The sequence below is a fragment of the Larimichthys crocea genome, chromosome XVII (genome assembly GCF_000972845.2).
Source record: "Larimichthys crocea isolate SSNF chromosome XVII, L_crocea_2.0, whole genome shotgun sequence".
Taxonomy (NCBI): Eukaryota; Metazoa; Chordata; class Actinopteri; family Sciaenidae; genus Larimichthys; species Larimichthys crocea.
The window spans coordinates 15,005,166-15,020,425 of NC_040027.1; the positions used below are offsets into that span (position 1 = coordinate 15,005,166).

The window sequence follows — 15,260 nt, forward strand, 5'->3', positions numbered from 1 at the left end:
CGGTGACGGAGTATCAGCTGCTGTGGATCTGTCTGCCTGACAGCCTGTCTTTCCTTAAGCTTTGTCTCCGCTGACCTGTCTGTCCGACCTCTTCTTTCTTTATTTAACAATATCTATAAAAAGCATATACATACTGAATGAGCTTCATCTGTTTGCTTTTTGTTACATATGAGAACTTGTCGGATGGTTAAATACGTTTGGAAGCGCCTCAGATTAGTTCACATGTCCACCAACCAAGTGCAAAATCTAAAAGAGTGCACAACTGTCCTCATATTAAAACAATACTGCGTCTCCTCTCTCAATATTGCTTATTGTTTATTGCTAAAAAGATCACCATTAGCTGTCACCAAAGTGGGACGAGCTGGTCTTCCTGGGGTCCAAAAAACAACAACAAATGATCAACGATAATGTAAAAACAATGAAACATTGTAGACATCATTAAAACATCATCAGAAATGATTCAAAATAAGTTATTACATTCATAAAGTCCATTCCCTTCTCCCTTCTCAGCTTACGTATATTCAGTGGACAATTATTCCAATGATTGATGGTATAATAAATAACTGTCCTCTTTAACGCTGTCCTCTCTCTCAGTGATGGCTGACTTTTTAAACTTTTGATATCTGATGTGGTTGCACAGCATGTCAAACAAAACACAGTTGTATAATAATAACACGGGACACCGTCGTGTTGCTGCAAGACGTCTTTCTCAATTATGAAGCTCGAGATCATTAAACAATTCAGCAGCTTTCTGTTTTGAAATGCAAACATGTGGTTACATGGTGACTGTAATTAAAGTCTCATGTAGTTTGACTTCATTTTCCAAACATTTTGTAAAAGATGTATAATAATAACACGGGACACCGTCGTGTTGCTGCAAGACTTAACTCTTTACTCTGAACCAGGTAGCCATGACACATTGCTTTCTGGGTATTGTAGTCCTACTACTACAACAGTCTACAGCCTAGAGTCATGCTAGCAGCTCTACAGGGCTTACTGCTCGATCCCAAGACGTGGACACCAGAGCTGAAATAAAGCACAGAGTGCAAACCTCCAGTCATAAAAACAGAAAAAAGGGAAACTATTGAACTAAATAGCCTCTACTCGTGGTAGATGCAATGAACCAAATCTGAGCAAGCTGGACAAAAAGTAAGTCATTAGGATTCATCTTCTGGGCACCATGAATGTCTGCAAAATATTTCATTGCACTCTGTCAAAGAAGTGGTTAGATATTTCACTCTGAACCACAAGTGGTAGACTAACAGCTCAACATTTCCCTCCATAAAGCCACACTGCTAACATGACTGAAAGTATGTATATTGATATTTTATTGTTTGACAATAAAACTAGCAGGAACTTTAGCAGGAAAACAAACAAAAAAAGTCCAATAAAAGCACAAACCTGATCAGCGATCAGTACAAATATCAACACAAATCAAAGCAGTCTTGAATATACAGTTTACAAATGCGTTCTAAAAATATATGCTGTGTATAGATGTAACAGATGTTAATGTATACAAGTACAAACACACACACATATATAGTACAAATGTTTGTAGGAAGGTGTGTAAGCATGCAAGGGCATTTATCTGCATGTCTATGTCCTGGTATGTACTCTTGTCTCTCTGCCTGTTCTATCAACCGCCAAGCCAGAACAAGCCAGGTGAAGTGCAGAGGGAATTATTTATGGTCTTGTTATTGGTATCTCACTGCTGAGTTGCTCAATATTAATAGCCGATGCTTCCCTTCGTGGCTGCGTGCGAGAGAGCAGCAGGGACAGAATTATTATATCTCAGTCGAATGTCAATCAATAAAAAAAAAAATAAATAAATAAAAAAAATTCCCCCTGAGGATCATCTCTGCCGCTGACACGTATATGAAACAACACAGAGGTCAGGAGAGACGCGCGAGGCTGCAGATCTGTTGGTTAAGAAGCTAAGTAAGCAGTGCTGTATAACTTCTGGAGTGAGTGTAAAAGCAGATCTGTAGACTTCCTTTTCGTGCTGCATGCAAGTGACAGAACGCTCTCTTTGTTGTTAAGTCAACACAGAGAAGGTGTTGGACTCAAACCAATACAGAAACTATGAAGTGCGGGCATACTTGAGTCTGTTTTCGTGTGTGTGTGTGCATGCATTGTACAAACAGAGGAGAGCAAGAAGAGTTGTCGCTCTCAGCAAGCATATGAACGTGTAGGTGGCTTTGAATCTCTCTAGTCTTTATCTGTTTTCGCTCCGGTTCACGCCGTGTCAGCCTTTCTCCGTGCACTGTGGCAGCAGAGGAGAGGAGACGCCTCTGTAAATGTTTACTGTATGAGAGTTTGTTAAAGATGTGATGGGAGAGTGATAAACACAAAACATCTGGACTGAGACCCAACATCTGCTGCCTTGAGGGAGGTGGATGGAGTGAGCAAGGCCACGGGAGAAGCACTGAAGGGGGGAAGGAAGAGAAGGAGTGAAGGAAAACAAAGTGAGAAGAAAAGTGGGAACAGAGAACTTAAGAGCTTGCAAAACCTTGCTGCTAATGCTAATCCCTTGACAATGAGATCAAATTCTTCAAACACTCTCTTCGTCTCTTCCTTGCTCCATCTTTGTCTTCCTCTCTTTTTCAGCAGAAGAGCTCAGGAGTCCAGCACCCACGACAAGGGTGGGCCATGTAGAGGAGGGAAAACAAAGCCAACGAGGAGCAGATGTTCCAAAAAAAAAAAACATGCACTGACATAAGCACACACACACATTTGGAGTATAGTTTCTATCCTAGAATTGAGATCACGACCACACCCCTTCTGCACACACAAACTGATGTAAAAAAAAAAGAGGAGTTAGGGAACACACAGATCAGACACAGAAAAAGCATCCTCCCTTTGCGAAAACTTCTGCAGAAATCTAACTATTCTCTTCCAGTAGCTTTTTAGACTTTCTGCGGGCCTTCCTGAAATCCCAGAGCATGTGTGCATGTGTGTTTCTGATCCATAATCATCAGAGGAAACAGCTGCATGGACCCGTGTGGGTTGAAAAGGGGGCAGGGTTTGCAGATAACCTCTGACTTCTCAGACAGGAAGCTTGGAGAGAACCTCAGGAAGTTGCTCTCAGGACCAATGTGCAAAACAGAGCTTGCATGTGCAGCAGCGGCGAAAATAAACACAGCTTTCAGGTGCACGAGTACAATGACTCGAGTGTATGCATCAGCCCCTTTCCTTATTTCTTAGAACATGGCACGTTGCACAAAAAAAAGGCCTTCCAACGAGTTTGTATATTGGGAATATAACAAAACAGCCGCATAATAACGTGGTGTGTTTTTAATATGTGCTAATGTAGCACCTGAGCAGCTTTTGCAACACCTTGACAAACAAAGTCATCAATCAATCAGTCAGCAGCCCATCAAACTATTTGCTCTGTATGTTCCCAAACTCCTGAGCAGTTCCCTATAAAAACCCCACCTCGGGGCTAGAGGAGGAGAAGCTGGCACCGTGCCTCCTTTTCAGTGCCTCTGCACAGAAAGGAAGCAGCCTGAGTACTTTCATTGTAAGTCCTTCCTGCTGCTCTTGAAAGGCAGAACCCATGCTCCACTGAGGCCTGTCCTTGTGTTAGGGGTTTGTTTACATCAATCGAGTACATATCGAACGCGGCACAGTCACAGCAGAAACGTAGAAGCATGTTGGCAGAATGGCACTCGAAAGCTGGCGTATGGCTGTGAAATGCCACTCTGATGGTCTATTGCCCAAACAGGTTAGCCTCCTGGGCAGCAGTGCATTCCTCACGTGTTTTATGTTCTTCATGTGCATAATCTAAATGTCACTGTCAACATATAATCCATAAACATGAATAACTGTTGTGCTGTGGAATAAAACACACCCTCAACGGAGTCGAGCAGGAGGCCTTGCAAGGTGGCTGTACGTGACAAGGAGCTGTTTCGATCGCTGAATTTCAAACTATGGTTGAAAGAGAGAGGACGGCGCTGTCAGGCTACACTGGTTTCACTTCTGCGCTGTGCAAAACCACACATACGAATACATCCCCTCACAATTGCACACATACACGCGGTGACACACACACACACACACTGAGGGCGGACGCACGTCAAAAAGCAAACAATGGAATCCTACTCCACTGTAACGTCACACGCCCACTGCTAACACGGCGGCACCCAGACAGATGAAGACAGCGGGGCGTTTGTGATGAGCTGAATGAAAGTGTGTGAGTGTCTGAGAGCTCCTACATCGACTGACAGTGACGTCTGTCCATTCTCTCCGTCTGTCGCTCCATTTCTCCGTCCCACACACACAAGCAGCAGAGGAACACAATGGGCAGGACATGAGCAGATGTAAAGCTGAAATTGAACACGAATTCATAAAGAAATGGGAAAAGGAATGATAAAAAAGGGGAGTCATTCAGTTCCAATATAATATCTCCCAGACCCAGGGGAATAAGACACAGCTGTGTTATCATAGGTGTCTCTACCCGGCCTGTCAAAGACTGACACTCTCTGACACACATACACGCACAATGGGTAATTACTGCCAGTTAGCCCACTCATTTATGGCTATTACGCCAAAATGACTTCCTCCGCTGCCTGTTTGAATGCACGTCAGTCTGGAAATGTCATTTAGATATGCGGGCTTGACAGACGAGACACAATTAGGCAATTGAAGTAAATTTATCAATCAGTTGCATTTCACTTACAACTACCAGCTTTAATTTGTTCACAAATAATAGCTGACAAACGTAAATACAGCGTTTATTTCATACACCTGCACTCAGGGGAAAGACAGCCTCGTTACTGACAGCTTTTCACTGCGGCCTTTGAGTATTTAAATTTGTGTTTTTGAAATATTTAACCTTATTTAAAGGAGGCAACAGATCTCCAACAATGGAAAGTAAATCATTTATACACAGTCCCACAAGCATTAGCATAAAAATTTAAACAAACATAACTGAAACAAAACAAAAACAACATTTATTCATCTCTAAATATCTAAATATAAGGATACAGCCAGCCAGCAGCTGTAGCTCAGCATAAAGACTGGAAACCATTAGGCCTGGCCTTGTACAAAAGTAAAAGAAAATCTTCCTTCTAGCAGCTCTAAAGCTCACTGTTCCAAGTATTCGTGCTAAGATTTGATAACCAGTTGCTGGTTGTAGCTTCATAATTACTGTGCGGATGTGAGCATGCTTTTAATCTTTTCATCTAATTCTCAGCAAGAGAGCTAATAAGGGTATTTCCCACAATGTCAAACTGTTTGCTTTAATAGTTTACAGTGACGAAATGATTCTCAGACCAAACGGTTAAAGCTGAAGACATGTGACGTGTCTGCACAATTACCTTTGCGTGCAGAAACCAAGGAGACGACCAGGGTTGTGCAAGAACCACTGATGGATCCGTTCGCCAAGATTTACATAGTTGTTGACCTGGATTCAAAGAGAGAGAAACAAAAAGAGAGAAACGGAAAACTCTGGACATTCATTATTAAAACAGTCTGCTAAAATGCATGACGACACCTGATCGGAAGACAGAAGAAGCAGTACTGAAGAACAGAAAGAGACAAACAGTGAGAGGAGAAGCAAGATAGTGGGTCAGCCTGTCCGTATGTTGACCTCAGGTAACCTGGATGTGAGGGGGCTGCAGGACGGTTCCCTGCACAACTTTCTACTGCCTGCCAACAATAGATGTCTGCTCGTCCTGAGTGAAAACAGAGGCTTCTTTATCTGCTATCTCAGTATGACTGAAGAGTTTCTATTATTAATAGTAATACTATTATTAGTAGTATTAGTGTGGGAATTAGTTTTGGTTGTAGTAGTAGGGTTGTGTGTTATGGTTTTTATTCGTATCACTGAAGTTTCCCTCGTCATCGCAACCTTCTTTATGTATATTATCTCTAGTTTGACTTTGTGAGGTTGTGTATGTGTGTGTGTGTGTGTGTGTGTGTGTGTGTTATTCTGTCCACAGCTAATCATGGTGGACCATTCAGTCACTCCTCTGAAATGGCTCCCAGAGCCGACGTCCATCATTAGAGCATCTGCAGATTGATTCCATGCCTGATCTATTATGATCCACTAAAGTTAAACATGGTACAAGATAAATAAATACCTGTTTCTGTTCTCTTCACCACCATCTTGACTGTAAGGGAGCCATACCTCATTGGCCACTGATGTATCTGTTCTTTCGTCATATTGGAGAGGTTGAGATCCATCCATCCATTTTGCCATAGTTGCTTATTCTTTTAGGGTCACAGGAGGCTGGAACAAATCCCAGCTGTCATTGGGCAAGAGGCTGCATGTCTTTGGACTGTGGGAGGAAGTCGAAATACACAGTATTAGAAATAAACATGTAAACTCCACACAAAAAAGGCCCCAGGCCCTTTCCCTGTGAGGTGACAGTGCTTACTTCAATTTAAATGTTAATTGATTATCATGAAATGTATTTTTTGAACATAATTCAGGTTACTAGTTGAAATTAAATTCAGTTACTTGGGGCGGGTTAAAATCAAAGATTTCTATCTCTACCTCTTTCTATTCAAAGCCACATGGTTACCTGACATGTGGTTTCCTTATTCAACAGTTAGGTCAAGCCAGGACATGTGATTACAAAACCATGACAATATTCTATGCATCCTAAAGAAAACTGAAACTACCACAAAACCACAATTAAAAACTTGAATTTCAGTAGTTGCTTCACCATCTGCTGCCTGGCAGAGACCTGCACTCTTGCAGTTATTAATATAATCTAAAAGAGCACGTCCTGGTGGAGTATTAACAAAAAATGTCTTTTTTACTTTCTTGTCATTAAATTAGGAATGTTTGTACTTGTAAACCATTTTTCCATTTGCCATGTTAAAGGGAGTCCAGTATGTTTCCAAAGACAATAATAGCTTTCAGGTCATGGAGAAAAGGAGGACTGGCCTGAGAACATGTGGGATATATTCACATTTTAATGCATTTCTACAGCTGCTTGTAGTCATTTTGACAAAGGTAAGTGATCAAAGTGTGGCTCAAGGATATTTAATTTCAGCAGGTATAAAACCCGTGACCTTCCAGGGTGGCCTGTCTCATCACTGTCTCCCTCCCTTCAGACACACACAGCGAGCTTGGGAAGCGTCTTGAGAATCCCACAAAAAGGCTGGAAACTAAGGAAGTGCACATCAACTTCCCAGAGAGGTTATTCATCAGGCCTGCATACCTTAATTCAAACATACAAATATATCTGGGCCTTCTGGCCAGACCACCTGACCTTCGACGCCATAGTAATGGTCTGCCTGACAGAGCCAAAACACACGGCCTGAGCAGTCCCATGAGCCAGTCTGTGTTTTCTCAAACATTCACACGCACACACACACACACACACACGTGCACAGGGTTATACAAACACGCACATACAAGCATGCTAATGCATGTGCACACACACACACACACACATAGCATCAGTATGCGATAAGAGCCGTAGCCCTTAACCTCCTTGAGATAGAGGCAGGCCTTTTAAGTGCAGACAGAGTTCCAACTGCTCACTCAATCACTGGTGTGTGTTTGTATGTGAAACGCGGTCAGCATGTGCACATATGTGTGTATGCACCAGAGTCAGTTTCGTCTGAGACTTTTTTCTCTTCCTCTCTGACAAACCAGTCTGACTGCACACAGACACGGACACGTACACACACACACACACACACACACACATGTAAGTGTGCTAAAGTAGAGAGGTGATTCGGATAACATTTCTCACGGCCAGAGCGCCCCGAGCTACACTGAGTAAATACAGATTAATGATTGGTTGAGAGGGCGGAAGTGCATTCCACAGAGTTATCCACTGATTGCAGCCACCTCCAACTGAAATGATGTACACACACACACACACACACACACACACACACACACACACGGTGCATGCTGCAAGATCTCTTCTTTGTAAGAAAGAAATCAGTAGTTAGAAATTAAACACTTCCACTGCACACTTACTGGTCTAGTGGTCACACATGGATTACTCCACCACATCAACACTAAGGGCACATATAAAAAAAAAAACACTGATAGCAAATCAGGCACCGTTACATTCACTACTAAAGTCGCATTTAAATATCAAAAAATAAACTGTGCTTCGTACTGTGGATATATATATCCACATACACACTTGTCACATCGAGCTGTGAACCCTGACGATGAATTATACGAGACAGACCAGATGAGCTGGATGCCTCAAAGTCGTGCTGCAGGACTCCACGTACCAGCAGTCACACTAATGCTAACACTGCTGCCTCATGCAGGTGATAGCCCCTGCTGTACTTCATAAACTGGACTGGACTGTGTGCACCGTGTGTGTTTATGTGTATGCATGTGTGTGTATGTGTGCAGGCCTGCACGTAAATCCTTAGAAGGGCACATTCCCAGGCACTGCTTGTATATCACTTGTCAGAAGTTTCAGATTTCACGCTAAAAGAATTGATCGCCTTTCAGCAGCCCAGCAGTAACTCAGCCAAGTCATAACTTAATCTAATGATTAACTGAGGATTCACCGATCACCGCTTCAGACTCACAAAGCGCGAACAGGAAGGAAAACTTAAAAATGAAATCGAAGCGGAACATAGATTAAGGGAAAGTTCTTGTCTGCTGGCTCTGTCTTCAGTTTTTAAATCAAAGTATTCACATCCTTTAGTCAATATAAGACAGGTACAAGAAGCAATACCTCAGTGTAATATTACACCAGTAAAGATAAAAGTCTTGCAATCAAAATCTGAGAATATTAAACGCAACTCTGTATTTGAAAATGGTCCATCCAAGTGATAATTACAGATTAATTAACGAGTAAGCAGCGTTTTAATTACTTTGTTGGGTGATTTATACCTATATCATATACACTTGTAATGACAGACACAGTATCACAGTTCATACCAAACAATTAATATAACGTTACTTCAGCTTTATGTAGTATGTCTCACAGATTACAGAATCTCGTATGATCATGCCTCCAGGGAGGAGAGACATTCTTTTATGTCTAATACATTTCTACCACACTGACCAACCATTCCCACAGCATGCATAAAAATCACAATATGCAGCAGCTGTGGCACCGACAAATGATATAATATGGAGGACTTGTTTGCACAGCATGTATGAAGTGGCATAAAATGGAAATACCTTAAGTAAAGTACCTCAAAGCTGTATGTGAGCGCAGTACTCCAGTGAATGTAGGTACTTACTTTCCACCATCCAAGTCAGTTTTGAAACTACATATAAGGTGTTGTATTTGTCTGCACATTGCATGGATGCCATGTAATGTTGTGCACTAAATCATGACATATCCAGCCAAAATTAAACATTTTTCAGGCTAAAGCTTAACTAAGTGCACAGTGTATATACAGTAATGACATGTCAGTTATAATGACAAAGCAGTTACTATTCCTGATCTGCGTTAGTGCGCAGTTATAGTGTGTGCTCCTGCTGTTAGACAGAACCACTTGTCCCAACTACTGTTTTCAAGTTCATTTTACCAGGAGACAAAGAGTCCATTTATCTAGAGGGAGGCAGAAAAAGAGGAGGGGAGAGACAGTGAAGGGTGACAGAGAGAGAGGGAGAGAGAGAGGGAGGGGGTGGAGAGTGAAGGAAGGAGGAGAGAAAGACAACTTTCCAAAACAGCAGATCCTGGAATGTTGGTGGAAGGTGCCACATAGCTCCAAATATTTGTTGCTTGGTTGGCACGGCAACAGGACAACCAACACATATTTATTTGCAAATCCCTACAATAATACCAGAGAGATCAGCGAGAGGAAACACCCACAGTGCAATGAATGCGATATGGGACAAACAAAAAAATGTATGATTTAAGAAAAAAAAAACAAAGGGGGGTCGAACAATGAAAAGGGAGGAAAGAAACTCAGAGAGTAAAGACTGCTGGAGTTTCATTGTCGACTGTGTGTGAAAGTACACGTGCCAACACACACACACTGACAGCTACAGGTAGACACGATGAGTGGCTGGGGTATTTACTTGAAAACAAAGCAAACTACTGTCACTCACACATGTTTCCTCCCTTCAGCCCCGCCCAATCTAGCACACAAACACACACACACACACACGCATAAAGTGTCTTTGGCTGCAATATGTAGCACCTGATAATATGCTGGAAAACTAATGGATCGCATGAGTCCTGTCCACTGAGTCCAGTGTTCTCCAACATTGGGACACACACACACACCACACACACACACACACCACACACACACACACACACACCATGGCAACTTACCAAAGCAAAAAAAGAAACAGAGGGTTCCTCAGACAAAGCGAGGAGCGATTGATTTAACCTCAAAATTAGTTTAACCTTTACTGAGTTTCACTTTTGTTGCTATGGTTACGGGCCTGCAGGCCTTAAGTGAGTGTGTGTGTAACTTCTGATATAAGAAATGACACACTTTTAATCTTAGTAAAAAAGAAAAGTTGTCATTGAAAAGAAACACACACCCTTACTCAGTCTTTTATGACTGATAGCTCATGCTGACTAATGTGAGCAACTTTAGGTAGATATAGCTGTGTAACTGACGTGACTTACTATGTTTTGGCATTTGTCATCATCCTCTAAGTGTCACGTGTGGACACGTTGGTAAGTAGCTTTAAAATCGTACTTAAACTCTTGATCTGATCATTGTTTGAGACATCTTGGTATGTAAACTTAACCGACCCCTGCCACCCAATCAGAAATAAGTATCTGGCATGGTATTAGTACAGTATAAAGTGGCATGATATTGCTCAACCAACAGCCAGACAACCATCAAAGTCTGAGCCAACCTCCTCCCAACAACTATAACACCACTCCGTATTGATCTGTGATCGGGTTTCATAGCTGTCTCAGAGGAGGGTGGTGAGGATGATCTCTCTCTCTCTCTCTCTGTGAGTCTGCACATGTGTGGATGATAAAGAGAGAGATAGAGAGCAGATGAGTTTGTTTTTTTGTTTTTTTTACAGTTGCTTGTCTCTTGTTTCATAAGACTTCAATCTACAAAGATCAAGTTCACTTGTACTTATCATATATCCAATAAAGCCTGAGTATAATTTCAGAAATATTCGCCAAGCCCCTCCCTACACGGTTTATTTGTAAAAGCTTCTCCGTGACAAGCCCGTATTTATGCTCGCTCTTCTTCAGTAAATGAGAAAGAACAAACCCCCCCATTCTTCATTCTTTCGTTCTGTCTCTTTCTCTTTCAACCACCGACTGAAACTGCTGCTCGACTTAAAACAATCGCTCAGTCCTGTCACTCTCCCCACCCCGACTCACCTCACCTCCCTCTCTCTCTCTCTTCATGACCCCTCCTTCTTCTCCCTTTACTTTTTTATTGCCTCTGAGAAGCCAGGCTGGAATAACCAGCAAGTCTAAACACACACACACTGACAACCTCCTAGTCACACTTGCACACACACACACACACACACACACACACACACACACACACACACACACACACACACACACACACACACACACACACGCATGCACGCACGCACACAAACAACACAAACACACAAATGCAGCCTGAGACATACTAAAACAAAAACACACAGACACGCACCTTCTGCGGTTGGTAGGGTCCCCCAGCTTGCAGAGGTAAATGGAGTGGAACAGGTTAGCATTGCTGCCATATAGTGTCCCACCTGTACAAACACAGTGCTTGATCATGGCTAAACAGACACACACACATGTGCACACACATGTGCACACACACAGATACACACAAATAGTCCTCCATCTGGACTGAGGCACTGGTGGGTTTTAATAGCTATCGATCATTCTCCCTAGTGACACACTCACACACTCACCTCCCTGTTACAGGCTGAACAGAGCCAGCTGAGGACTCGTACATGTCTCTGAGTGTACACACACACACACACACACACACACACACACACACACACAAAGGCACACAGAAGCCCTAACACACACACACACATAGGCAGGCAGGCAAGCAAAGTAAATGGCCTTTTTGACACTGTTTAGTAGGTTGTGTGCGCACACATGGCAGCCTGTGTGTGTGTGTGTGTGTGCATGTGTGTGTGTCCCGCTGTGGTTCACTCCGCCTTTCTTTTTAGATGAGGTTATTTAATTTACATAATGAGGCCCAGACCCACTCTCATAGATTAAATTACGCTGAGGCAACAAATAAAAACGCATGCAGACAAGCACCCCCACAAACATACAAATCCCAGTCTATGTAACCCTTTAACTGAAGTTGTTCTGTTGCCTCAGCTACAATAAAAAAAAGAAGCATCTGTAACCTAAAAAGCAAAAGTAAAGTCAAAGAACCTGCAGTGTGCCCACCCTCACCCAATGATGTCATGGTGCACTTGCCCGAATGAGTTACGGTGCGCTGAAAGGGTCAAAATGAGGGAGAGCCAATCAATATTCCATATGATTCCTACCAATAAATCTAAGATGTGATTAGTCTGGGTAGTTAGCGACGATTAATTGTCAAAGCTAATAAAGTCTTTTGTGGCTGAGGGTGCCAGAGAGGCTGCTGGGAATCACAGTTCATTTTATGGGCAAATTAATTAAAACAAAGCCTGAAAAAAAAAAAAAAAACCCTGTCAAAGACAGGCGTCAAACACTCATTCTACACTCGGTGAAGGGCGGAACAATGAGACATCACTCAAGGAGATTCAGTGTGTGTGTGTGTGTAGTAATCAAACACAATGATTCGTCCTTTTACACCATGTCGTAAATCTAGACGGGATAGAGGGACATTTGTCACTTAGCTGCATCCCTCCTTTTTCATTAAAAAAATGGCTGCCACGGGATCTTAATGTGTGAGGATGGGCATGTGTGTGTGTGTGTGTGTGTGTGTGTGTGCGTGTGTGTGTGTGTGGAGGAAGGAACAAAAGAAAAGGAGGAAGGAGGTGTGGAATAACATTTGGTTTTGACAGACCAAAAACATAAATTGTTCATTGAAAGGTGTGTGGATATCTTTGCTTTTGTCCTGGAGAATAAATCCAGCCACAGGCTACTTATTCTGTCCTTACAGCTCGCTGCGGAGGCTGATATCTCAGTCCACGTTCCCTTTCACTCTTTAACATGTAGACGAGTGTTGCTCAAGCTTTTCTTGTCAGGCATACTGCCACAGTCCTGTCAGAAGAACTCATCATAAAGACCTCTTCATCGACACCACCCACCATGTCCTAAATGTTTTAATTTTGAGGCAAAGAGGCAAACGTTAGACTTTTCCACTATGTTTCCAGTAGAGCCGACTTTAATCATATAGCATAGCATATTCAACCTTTACTGGTCAAATGACTGTCAGCTGTCGCTGCTGGTGACAAAAAAAGGGAAAATTTAAATAAAATATCATATATATAATGAATAAATGTCAAAAACTATAGATTTACTGAATTTTTCAGTCAAGTTTTTACAGAGAAAAACTGTTATTTTACAGATTATTAACAGTTAAAGGGTACAGAGGTGGATGTAAAGATATAAATTCATGTAAATAATGATTTACCTTTCTTTTTCTGTTAATTTCTGTTTTATCAAATGAGCTACATCAGAGTTTTCCCACGTAGGCTCTAGGATACTATACCACTGTTAGGGAATGAGTGATGTAAACAGTTCACATCATTCGACATATGTGTAAATACACTCTACCTGCTTTATGTCCTCACACAATGGCAAATACTTTCAACTAATCCATGTAGCTACAGTTACAATAAAGGCAGACCCAGACGTGTACACACACACACACACACACACACACACACACACACACACACACACGCTTGCTTACAGGCCAGTCCAACACCCAATCTACACAGTCGGGTGCTTTTTTTTCCTTCGCATAACAGCTGAAACAACAATTGTTCTCACAGTTAAGACCATTGTGAGTGTGCACTGTCTCAAAAAGCTTCAGCAGTCTGTCTCACTGTCTCTCCCTGACCCTGCAAATCTCACGGGACGTTCAGTCTGACGTAAAGACCAAATGTTTTTTTTTAATGTTTCTTTTCACTTGTGTTTGTTCTCAGTGTTCTAACTTTAAATGATAGCAGAACAAACACAGAGAGCACTCTGAGATTTTACTAAAAAGAACTGCTGAAACAATACAATTGGGCCGCAGCCTGTTTCCATCACAGGGGAAATCCTGCTGCCTGGACGGCCACTGATAGGGGTAAGATGAGAGTGCCGAGAGAGAGTGAGAGAGAGAGAGAGAGAGAGAGAGAGAGAGAGAGAGAGATATGATGGGAGAAAGGGCCGAAGATTAGACAACTCAGAGGGCCCAATTGTACCACCTCAGCTCAGGATGCAGCTGAGCAGGAACACAACACTTTAAAAAAAACATGTGTATGACGACACACCAGTAAACAAGTGCTCACTGTATCTAAAACTCAACCTTTAGTACAGCCTCGCAGAGTTGCTGTCATGGCTGTAGTCTACAAGTAAACCTACTCATTAGGATAGTGTTGACAGCTCTATACTATATGCACTTATTTGGGATCCGCAAACATTGTGTACATTTCTCTGTGAACAACTGAGAACGGCATTGGCCATAAAAAATAAGAAACAGATGCATCTTCTGTTCTGTTTTGAAGAGCCATATTATTATTGTTATTAATTTTGGATTTTCCACAGATGGAATATAGCAAAATGCTGTTGAGTTATCCCACTACCTATCCGTCCATCCTGAAGTAATTTGTTCTTTCCACAGCAGTGAAACATCACTTCCCAAAGTCCTGAGAGTCTGCAGTTAGCTCCACCAACCAGAAATAATTCAATAAGAACACCAAGCCTCTAGTTAGTTCCACTAATCAGATGTTTGCAAGAGTCCCCGTTTTAACTGGTAGCAGTGAATCAGCTAAAATCCGTTAAATGCGGTCTGCTGTCTGACTTAGGATCTGTAGATCATTTATATGAGAAAATTATTATAAAAATCAATAGAAGATAAGTGGATGTGGCCAGTCTTAGGCCTCTGGCTCTATTGTACCACATGCGAGGACAATACTGAATATGAGCTGAAGGTGACTATAACTGACCAGCCTGTGAACCAAGGCAGCAGCAGGATATCTTAACCGCATGTTTGAATGGTCACTTAAACAGTAGAGTACCTCCATGATAATTTTCCCATACATTCCAACACAGAAAAGTACTTTGGCAAACTACCATGCTGTGGTTACCCCTTTATAACTTTACGCATGGCGACCAGGGAAGAAAAGCAGACCCAAACCATCCAGCACTCTAGCCATATTGAAACATTTAAGGGCGCTGTATTAAACACTATTTGAAAGTATATAAAACAGAATGCAC

General features: G+C 42.1%; 1 long non-coding RNA gene across 1 annotated transcript; it reads right to left on the bottom strand.

Annotated features, from left to right (window-relative positions):
• Window positions 1-3,885: 3,885 nt before the first annotated feature.
• Window positions 3,886-10,304, bottom strand: LOC113747966 (uncharacterized). The gene is made up of 4 exons (XR_003464032.1): window positions 10,230-10,304; window positions 6,084-6,281; window positions 5,319-5,404; window positions 3,886-4,325 (listed from the first exon to the last, which is right to left on the bottom strand). It is a non-coding gene; the product is annotated as an uncharacterized LOC113747966 (long non-coding RNA).
• Window positions 10,305-15,260: the final 4,956 nt, after the last annotated feature.